The sequence below is a fragment of the Capricornis sumatraensis genome, chromosome 22 (genome assembly GCF_032405125.1).
Source record: "Capricornis sumatraensis isolate serow.1 chromosome 22, serow.2, whole genome shotgun sequence".
NCBI classification, from domain to species: Eukaryota; Metazoa; Chordata; class Mammalia; order Artiodactyla; family Bovidae; genus Capricornis; species Capricornis sumatraensis.
This window is the reverse complement of record NC_091090.1, coordinates 12,247,021-12,256,960: the sequence shown is the minus strand read 5'-3', so window position 1 is coordinate 12,256,960 and position 9,940 is coordinate 12,247,021.

Below are 9,940 nucleotides of genomic sequence, written 5' to 3'. Positions count from 1 at the left end.
GGATTTCTTTCCTCAGCGATCTTCCTGGCAGCAGCAGGGCGGGCAGGTGGGGGCCCACGCGGGGTGGACTCAGTGGCAACAGGACTGAGACTGCAGACTAGAAAGAAGGGACTTCCCTGGTGGTCCAGCGGTCAGAACTCGGCACTCGCACTGCCAAGGGCCGAGATTCCATCCTTGGTCCAGGAACTGAGATCCTGCAAACCATGGAGCCCCCCCACCCCCAAATAATAATAACTAGGAAAGAGAGAGTTGTGACAGTCCAGCAGGAGGGAGCACCGAAAGGGGAGAAGTGACAGAGGGAGGCTCGGGAGGCCTCACTGGCTGAGCAGAGCAGGGCGGCGGCAGGCCGCTCACCAGGCTCGGTCTGGCTGGAGCGTCCTGGGAAGTGCAGTGCGTTAGTGACACTGACTCGGCTATTGACCTGCTGCGGGATGGCTACTCAACGGCTCTGAGCCTCAGATTCCTCATTTGTAAAAGGCTGATGCATATCAGTTTGTGGGATTATTGTGAGGACTTCATTTTATTTACGTATTTTTTAAAGACTGACTGTATGGTTGACGTACATGTTCTGTTGGGTCCTGCTGCACAGCAGAGTGAATCAGGTGCTCATATGCATACATCCACTCTTTTCTAGACTGTTTTCCTATACAGGTCTTTACATTGATTAAAGTGGAGGACTTCATTTCTATTTTTAAATTTATTTTTTTAATTGACGTATAGAGTTGATTTACAGTGTTGTGTTACTTTCGGGAGGTGCACCGCAAAGGGATTCACTTATTACATGAATCTACTCTTCACATTCTTTTCCCACTTAGGTTATTGCAGAATATCGAGCAGTTCCCCATGCTATGCGGTAGGTCCTTGTTGGTTATCTCTGGCTATCTGTTTTATTTGTTTTTAAATATTTGTTTATTTTTGGCTGTGCTGGGTCTTCATTGCTGCACGTGGGCTTTCTCGTATTGCCGCGATTGAGGGTACCCTAGTGATGGTGCGCAGGCTTCTCATTGCAGAGGTTTGTCTTGTTAGGGAGCAGGGGCTCTAGGGCAGGCTCAGCGGTGTGGGGCACGGGCCTGGCTGCCCCTCGGCATGCGGGATCTCTCTGGACCAGGGATTGAACAGGTGTCCCCCGTGTTGCAAAACAGATTCTTAACCACTGGACCACCAGGGAAGGCCGGTTACCTATTTTAAATATAACATATGTGTACCTGTTGATCCCAAACTCTGAATCTATCCCTTCCCCCCTCCCCTCAGGACTTCATTTTAAAGGGATTTTAAGTGTCTGGCACATTAACAAGGGGCTTCTGTACAAAGTGCTTGTTACATAAATGGGTAACTCACAGAGACACGTTTGGGGAAAAGACAGGATCTTTTCTGGATGTGTGTAGAGTGCCAGGAGCCTACGGGACATTGAAAAACAGACTTTGAACTCTGGAACAAGGTCTAGACAGAGATAGACATTATGAGTGGGAGTTGCCTCCAGAGGAATGGAGGAAATCGCTTAGAAATACTGCACCAGTAAGAAGAGGGAAAGGGAAGTAACAGGATGGACAACAACATGTGGAAGCTGAAGCAGAGACTCTGGAGAAAACGACCAAGAAGGGCTGACTACCGAGGATGTGTGCTGAGAACCCGGGGCCAGGGACGCTGAGAGCTCGTAAAGGGAGACAAGGGTCTCTGGGTCAGAAAAGAGAAGGCTCATGTTTCAAGAGCTGAAGTAGAGGAGGTGAGCAGGAAAGACAGACCTAAAGCTGGAAGGGTGGACACAAAAGTACCTAGCATGGAAATTCAAGAGGACGTCATGGGCAACATGCTCACCAGGTGGCGCCAAAGACCCTCCGCGGAGATTAACACGTGTTAAGAAACAGTGTCAGACTTTATTTTGGGGGCTCCCAAATCACTGCAGATGGTGACTGCGGCCATGAAATTAAAAGATGCTTACTCCTTGGAAGGAAAGTTATGACCAACCTAAATGGTATATTCACAAGCAGAGACATTACTTTGCCAACAAAGGTCTGTCTAGTCAAGGCTATGGTTTTTCCAGTGGTCATGTATGGATGTGAGTTGGACTGTGAAGAAAGCTGAGTGCAGAAGAATTGATGCTTTTGAACTGTGGTGTTGGAGAAGACTCTTGAGAGTCCGTTGGACTGCAAGGCGATCCAACCAGTCCATTCTAAAGGAGATCTGTCCTGGGTGTTCTTTGGAAGGAATGATGCTGAAGCTGAAACTCCAGTACTTTGGCCACCTCATGTGAAGAGTTGGCTCATTGGAAAAGACTCTGATGCTGGGAGGGATTGGGGGCAGGAGGAGAACGGGATGACAGAGGATGAGATGGCTGCATGGCATCACCGACTCGATGGACATGAGTTTGAGTGAACTCCGGGAGTTGGTGATGGACAGGGAGGCCTGGCATGCTGCAATTCATGGGGTCGCAAAGAGTCGAACACGACTGAGCGACTGAACTGAACTGAACTGAAGCATCCTTTCCAGATGTGATAGTCGCTCAGCCATGTCCAACTCTTTGTGACCCCATAGACTGCGGCCCGCCGGGCTCTTCTGTCCATGGAATTCTCTAGGCAAGAATACTGGAGTGGATAGCCATTCTCTTGGAGAGGGTAGGCATGGCTACTGGAATGGGATCTTCCCAACCCAGGGACCGAACTCTGGTCTCCTGCACTGCAGGTGGATTCTTTTCCATCTGAGCCACCAGGGAAGCCGAAATAGTCATTGGAAGGACTGATGCTGAAGCTGAAGCTCCAGTACTTTGGCCTCCTGACAGGACGAGCTGACTCACTGGAAAAGACCCTGATGGGAAGGATTGAAGGCGGGAGGAGAAGGGGACGACAGAGGATGAGATGGTTGGATGGCATCACTGACTTAGTGGACACGGGTCTGAGCAAACTCCGGGAGACAGTGAAGGACAGGTAAGTCTGGCGTCCACGGGGTCGCAAAGAGTCAGACATGACTGCAGAACAACATCGCTGCTCCTTAGGCGAGCCTCCCGGACTTGCGTTCAAACCTGACAGTCAGCTGAAGGCCTTCCTTCAGTAAGGAGCCATCAGGCTTCCACTGCTGAAGGGCTCTGAGGGGTACGGGTACACACACTCTTCCTTTGGCATGTGGAGGTCAAATAAGAACCTTCAGAAAATAGTCCCGTCCATTTTGTCTCTTGCGTAGTTTTCTAAGCCATCTGTGCCTCTTCATGCTCATTTCTCTTCCAAACTGCTGTCCATAGGCGGGGGCCCACATTGCCTCGGCTTTCTAAATGCCGCCCTGCCTCCACTCTCACTGCCCTGCTAACCCGACGTGACTCTCCTCACTGCAGTTTCTCCCGAGGAAGTGCGTCTCCCAGCTCCCCACCGACCCGTGGCATTGGGATTCCTAGCCAGGTTGTGAAAGGGAAAAATGTTTGTCACCCAGTCGGGCTGGCTTCAAATCCCCCACCTCCAACTCACTGGCTGTGTTGAGGTAAGAAAGGCTTACTTCACAGAACTAGAATGAGGTTGAATGAGCTTAGTTTGCTTCCAGCACAGTGCTTGGTACACCGTAATTGCTTGATAAATGAGAGTTGTTACGAAAACCTTCAGGATAAACATTCAAACTTTGACGGCAGCCTTTGGTCCAGCTCTGCGCGACTTTCTGACCTTATCTGGAAGCCCACACCCTTTCCTGCTGCCTCAGCATGGCCTGCTCTCAGGCAGTTCTCATCGCGGTTTCTTTTCTTTTGGCTGCTTGGCTAGCAGGACTTCACCACTGCAGTGAAAGCGTGGCGTCCTAACCTCTGGACCCTAGGAAACTCCCATTGCTGTTTCCTCCGCTGGCACCACTCACTGCCATCCTTCCTGACACAGTTTCCAGATCTGTATGAACAGTTCTCAAAAGTCTCTCAGATCAGAACCCTCTCTTCTACATTCTTTGCAGACCTTTGCCTATGGTGCTGCTACCACTTACAATTTTTATTAAAAACTGGGACTGGTTGCCTAATATCACCCCGTCCCTATTCCCAGCACGTGAAGTATGAGGACAGAAAGACCTGCTGTCTTGCTAGTGGGATTCTGCCGAGATGGCACTGGGGCGATGATCCAGGGAAGGGGAAGAGGCGCAGACGGCGGTCACTGCGTCATCAGGTCGGACTCGCCCACCCTTTCTGGCCCCTCTCCCAGCTCGCTGTTGCGGTTTGTCAGTCCCTTAGCCGTGTCTCTCTCTGTGCCACCCCATGGACTGCAGCACGCCAGGCTGCCCTGCCCTTCACCATCTCCTGATGTTTTCTCAGACTCATGTCCGTTGAGTTGGTGATGCCACCCCACTGTTTCATTCTCCGTCGCCCCTTTCTCCTTCTGCCCTCAATCTTTCCCAGCATCAAGTGGTCAAAGTATCGGAGCTTCAAACTTCAGTTTTTCCAATGAATATTCAGGGTGATTTCCTTTAGAATTGACTCGTTTGACCTCTTTGCTGTCCAAGGGACTCTCAAAATAGTCTTCTGTGCTGTCACTTCAGTCGTGTCCGACTCTGTGACTCCATGGGTAGCCCACCAGGCTCCTCTGCCCATGGAATTCTCCAGGCAAGAATACTGGAGTGGGTTCCCATTCCCTTCTCCAGGGGATCTTCCTGACCCAGGGATTGAACTCAGGTCTCCTGCACTGCAGGCAGATTCTCTACCATCTAAGCCACCAGGAAGCCCCAAGAGTCTTCTCCAGAACAATTCGAGAGCATCAGTTCTTTAGTGCTCAGCCTTCCCAGCTCTCTGAGTCCCTTTCTCATTGCTCAGGGAGCCCTCCCCCACCTTACTCTTGGCAAGTCTCAGTGAGTAACTCCAACCAGCTTTGGTGCTTATCCTAGGAGCCCCTCAGGGAAGTGAGGCTTTTTAGTCAGGATAGTCCTGAGAGAACGCAAGAGCAAGGCAGGCAGGGCTTGGACTTGTGTGCACACTGGGATTCAATTAGAAGGAATCATCTGGAAGAACAAGTCACACCTTCATTTTGAAGCAGATCAGTTCAATAACTGCACCACGAAAGTTAACTGCACTGATAAACCTTCAAAGACAAGGTAAGGGCCTTGTATCGTCACTCTCGCACCTCCTGACTTAACAGTTAGGCAACATCTAGGTGTATTGCTGTAATGCTGTTTGTTGAAAAATAAAGACAATCAAAGGAACTCAATAAAATGTGGTGATTGAATAAATGGAAGCATTAAAGATGAGTAAATGGCATGAGATAGGGAAAAATAAAAGCAGAAGCAGTGGAACTGATGCTTACAGAAGGAGCTGGAAATTAAGAGCATGGGAGGAAATACTGCCCACAGTCGGACCCCACAGTTGTTTCTCCCCCGGTTGAGCTGGGGACTGTACTTGTTAAAGTGAAAGTGAAGTCGATCAGTCATGTCCAACTCTTTGGGACCCCACGGACTGTAGCCTAGGGCTCTTCCGTCCATGGGATTTTCCAGGCAAGAATACTGCAGTGGGTTGCCATTTCCTTCTCTAGGAGATCTTCCTGACCCAGGGATTGAACCTGGGTCTCCCACATTGTAGGCAGATGGTTTACTGGCTGAGCCACCGGGGAAGTGGCTTGTTATTCTGGAAGGCAGTAATTTCAATCAAGATGGGGATCAGACTCCTGAAACCATTACAATGCCTCAAGCAGATGGGATGGGGGGTAGAGCTAAGGTTTGGACCAGTAAACTTAAGGGAAAAAGTAAGTTGAAGGGCCCTATGGCAACCTCAAAGGTCAGGGACCAAGACAAGGACTCTACCAACAGACTTATGCTCGGGAAATCCACGAACACTGGTAAGCTGCCTACTCAAGGTGGCAAGGTGGGAAGTGTAAACCAGGTGCAGAGGCACCTCTCCCAGCCTCAGCCTGTCTACACTCAAGGGGGTACGCCAGGCTGCTTTCTCTTCAGTTCAGTTCAGTCGCTCAGTTGTGTTCAACTCTTTGTGACCCCATGAATCGCAGCACGCTAGGCCTCCCTGTCCATCACCAACTCCCGGAGTTCACCCAAACTCAAGTCCATCTAGTCAGTGATGCCATCCAGCCATCTCATCCTCTGTCGTCCTCTTCTCCTCCTGCCCCCAATCCCTCCCAGCATCAGAGTCTTTTCCAGTGAGCCAACTCTTCGCATGAGGTGGCCAAAGTACTGGAGTTTCAGCTTCAGCATCATTCCCTCCAAAGAACACCCAGGACAGATCTCCTTTAGAATGGACTGGTTGGATCCCCTTGCAGTCCAAGGGACTCTCAAGAGTCTTCTCCAACACCACACTTCAAAAGCAACAATTCTTCAGCACTCAGCTTTCTTCACAGTCCAAATTTCACATCCATACACGACCACTGGAAAAACCATAGCTTGATTAGATGGACCTTTGTTGGCAAAGTAATGTCTCTGCTTTTGAATATGCTGTTTAGGTTGGTCATAACTTTTCTTCCGAGGAGTAAGCGTCTTTTAATTTCATGGCTGCAATCACCATCTGCACTGATTTGGGAGCCCCCCCAAAATAAAGCCTGACACTGTTTCCACATCTATCTCCCATGAAGTGATGGGACCGGATGCCATGATCTTTGTTTTCTGAATGCTGAACTTTAAGCCAACTTTTTCACTCTCCTCTTTCACTTTCATCAAGAGGCTTTTTAGCTCCTCTTCACTTTCTGCCATAAGGGTGGTGTCATCTGCATATCTGAGGTTATTGATATTTCTCCTGGCAATCTTGATTCCAGCTTGTGCTTCTTCCAGCCCAGCGTTTCTCATGATGTACTCTGCATTTGAGTTAAATAAGCAGGGTGACAATATACAGCCTTGACGTACTCCTTTTCCTATTTGGAACCAGTCTGTTGTTCCATGTCCAGTTCTAACTGTTGCTTCCTGACCTGCATATAGGTCTGCCTCTCTCAAGAGGCAGATCTGGTGGTCTGGTATTTCCATCTCTTTCAGAAGTTTCCACAGTTTATTGTGATCCACACAGTCAAAGGCTTTGGCATAGTCAATAAAGCAGAAATAGATGTTTTTCTGGAACTTTCTTGCTTTTTCGATGATCCAGCAGATGTTGGCAATTTGATCTCTGGTTCCTCTGCCTTTTCTAAAACCAGCTTGAACATCTAAAAAGTTCATGGTTCACGTATTGCTGAAGCCTGGCTTGGAGAATTTTGAGCATTAGTTTACTAGCATGTGAGATGAGTGCAATTGTGTGGTCATTTGAGCATTCTTTGGCATTGCCTTTCTTTGGAATTGGAATGAAAACTGACCTTTTCCAGTCCTGTGGCCACTGCTGAGTCTTCCAAATTTGCTGGCATATTGAGTGCAGCACTTTCACAGCATCATCTTTCAGGATTTGAAATAGCTCCACTGGAATTCCATCACCTCCACTAGCTTTGTTCGTAGTGATGCTTTCTAAGGCCCACTTGACTTCACATTCCAGGAGGTGTACACCAGGTCCAGAGGCACTCTCGCCCAGTCTCAGCCTGTTTTGCAGTCAAGGGGATAAGCCAGGCTGCTTTCTCTTACCAGGTATCAAATTGCCAACATCTGTTGGATCATAGGAAAAGAGAAGTCCAGGAAAAAACCTACCTCTGCTTCAATGACTATGCTAAAGCCTTTGACTGTGTGGATCACAACAGTGGAAACTGTGGAAAATTCTTAAAGGGATGGGGATACCAGACAACCTTACCTGCCTCCAGAGAAACCTGTATGTAGGTCAAGAGGCAAGTTAGAGCAAGACATGGAACAACTGACTGGTTCAAAATTGGGAAAGGAATACATCAAGGCTGTTTATTGTCACCCTGCTCACTTAACTTCTATGCAGAGTACATCACGCAAAATGCCCAGCTGGATGAAGCACAAGCTGGAATCATGATTGCTAGGAGAAATATCAGGTATGCAGATGCCACCATTCTAATGGCAGAAAGTGAAGAGGAACTACAGAGCTTCTTGATGAAGGTGAAAGAGGGAAGTGAAAAAGCTTAAAGCTCAACATTCAAAAAACTTAAGAGCATGGCATTCAGTCCCATCACTTCAAGGCAAATGTTAGTCACTCAGCTGTGTTTGACTCTGTGATCCCATGGACTGTAGCCCACCAGGCTCCTATGCCCATCAGATTTTCCAGGCAAATTCTGGAGTGGGTTCCCATCTCCTTCTTTAGGGGATCTTCCTAGGAATCCTCTCTAGGGATTGAACCTGGGTCTCCTGCATTGCGGGCAGATTCTTTACTATCTGTGCCACCCAGAGAAGGCAATGGCACCCAACTCCAGTACTCTTGCCTGGAAAATCCCAAGGACCGAGGAGCCTGGTGGGCTGCAGTCCATGGGGTCGCTGAGTCAGGACTGAGCGACTTCACTTTCACTTTCATGCATTGGAGAAGGAAATGGCAACCCACTCCCCAGTGTTCTTGCCTGGAGAATCCCAGGGACGGGGGAGACTGGTGGGCTGAAGTGACTTAGCAGCAGCAGCAGCAGCAGGGAAGCCATGGCAAATAGGAAAAAAAAGACTGGCAGATTTTCTTGGGCTCCAAAATCACCACAGTGACTGCAGCCATGAAATTAACAAGATGCTTGCTCCTTGGAAGAAAAGCTATGACCAACCTAGATAGCATATTATAAAGCAGAGACATCACTGTGCTACCAAATCTGTATAGTCAAAGCTATGGTTTTTCTAACAGTAACGTACGGCTCTGAGAGTTGGACCATAAAGAAGGATGAGTGTCAAAGAACTGATGCTTTTGAACTGGTGTTGGAGAAGACTGAGTCCCTTGGACTGAGAGGAAATCAATCCTGAATATTCACTGGAAGGACTGATGCTGAAGCTATATTTTGGCCACCTGAGGCAAAGAGCTGACTCATTGGAAAAGACCGATACTGGGAAAGATTGAGGGCAGAAGAGGGTGACAGACGATGGGATTGTTGGATGTCCTCAATGGACGAGTTGCAGGAAACTCCAGATGGTGAATGGCAGGGAAGCCTGGCGTGCTGCAGTCCACTGGGTCAGAGTCAGACAGGACTTAGCAACTGAACAGGTAAAGTCACTTAGCTTCTGAGAGTTGAAATCTTTATATTCCCAAACCACAATTTAGAAATACTTGAAGGGGATACAGCCATAGACGTTAAGATTCTAACTGGTCTCCTTTCCAAACTAACTCAAACCTTCAGTTCCCTTTTAAATGTGACATAGTGCTAGGCAAACAGACACACATCTAATTGAAACCATTTATCCTTCTAGATTTAAATTCTATCCCACTCCAATTAAGTATTTCTGGCTTCCCTGGTGCCTCAGAGGTTAAAGCATCTGCCTGCAATGCAGGAGACCTGGGTTTGATCCCTGGGTTGGGAAGATACTCTGGAGAAGGAAATGGCAACCCACTCCAGTATTCTTGCCTGGAGAATCCCATGGACAGAAGAGCCGGGTGGGCTACAGTCCACAGGGTCGCAGAGTCAGACACGACTGAGCGACTTCACTTTCACTTAAGTACTTCTGAACTTTCAGGACAAGAATTTAAATGCAGTTGGGGAAAAAAAAAAGGGGAAAAAAAAAAAAAAAAAAACAGTTGGAGTTCACTCACTGAGCCTCACAAGTTGGCTCAAAACCCCCTCAAGATCTCATTTAAAAAGCTAAGGCCCTTGCACAAGTGTAACAAACAAGCGATCTCAACCCTGCCTGTGTTACTCTCTGAGCTGTTGCCCAGGCCTCAATTTAAGACTTTAGGTAATTCCCTGGGGGCCCAGCAGTTAGACCTCATCAGTACTTTCACTGCCAGCATGGGTTCAATCCCTGGCCAGGGAATTAAGATCACACGAACCACAGGGTGTGGCCAAAACAATTTTCAGATATAATTTCAAGTTACTAGCTTTCAGTGGCTCTGGAGACCAAAGATTCAAGAGTTGAGAATCTGCTAGAAACCAACCTTTTGCAATTTCCAAAATCACCACCACCATTTCTGTATGTTTCTGGCAACATACCGAATAAG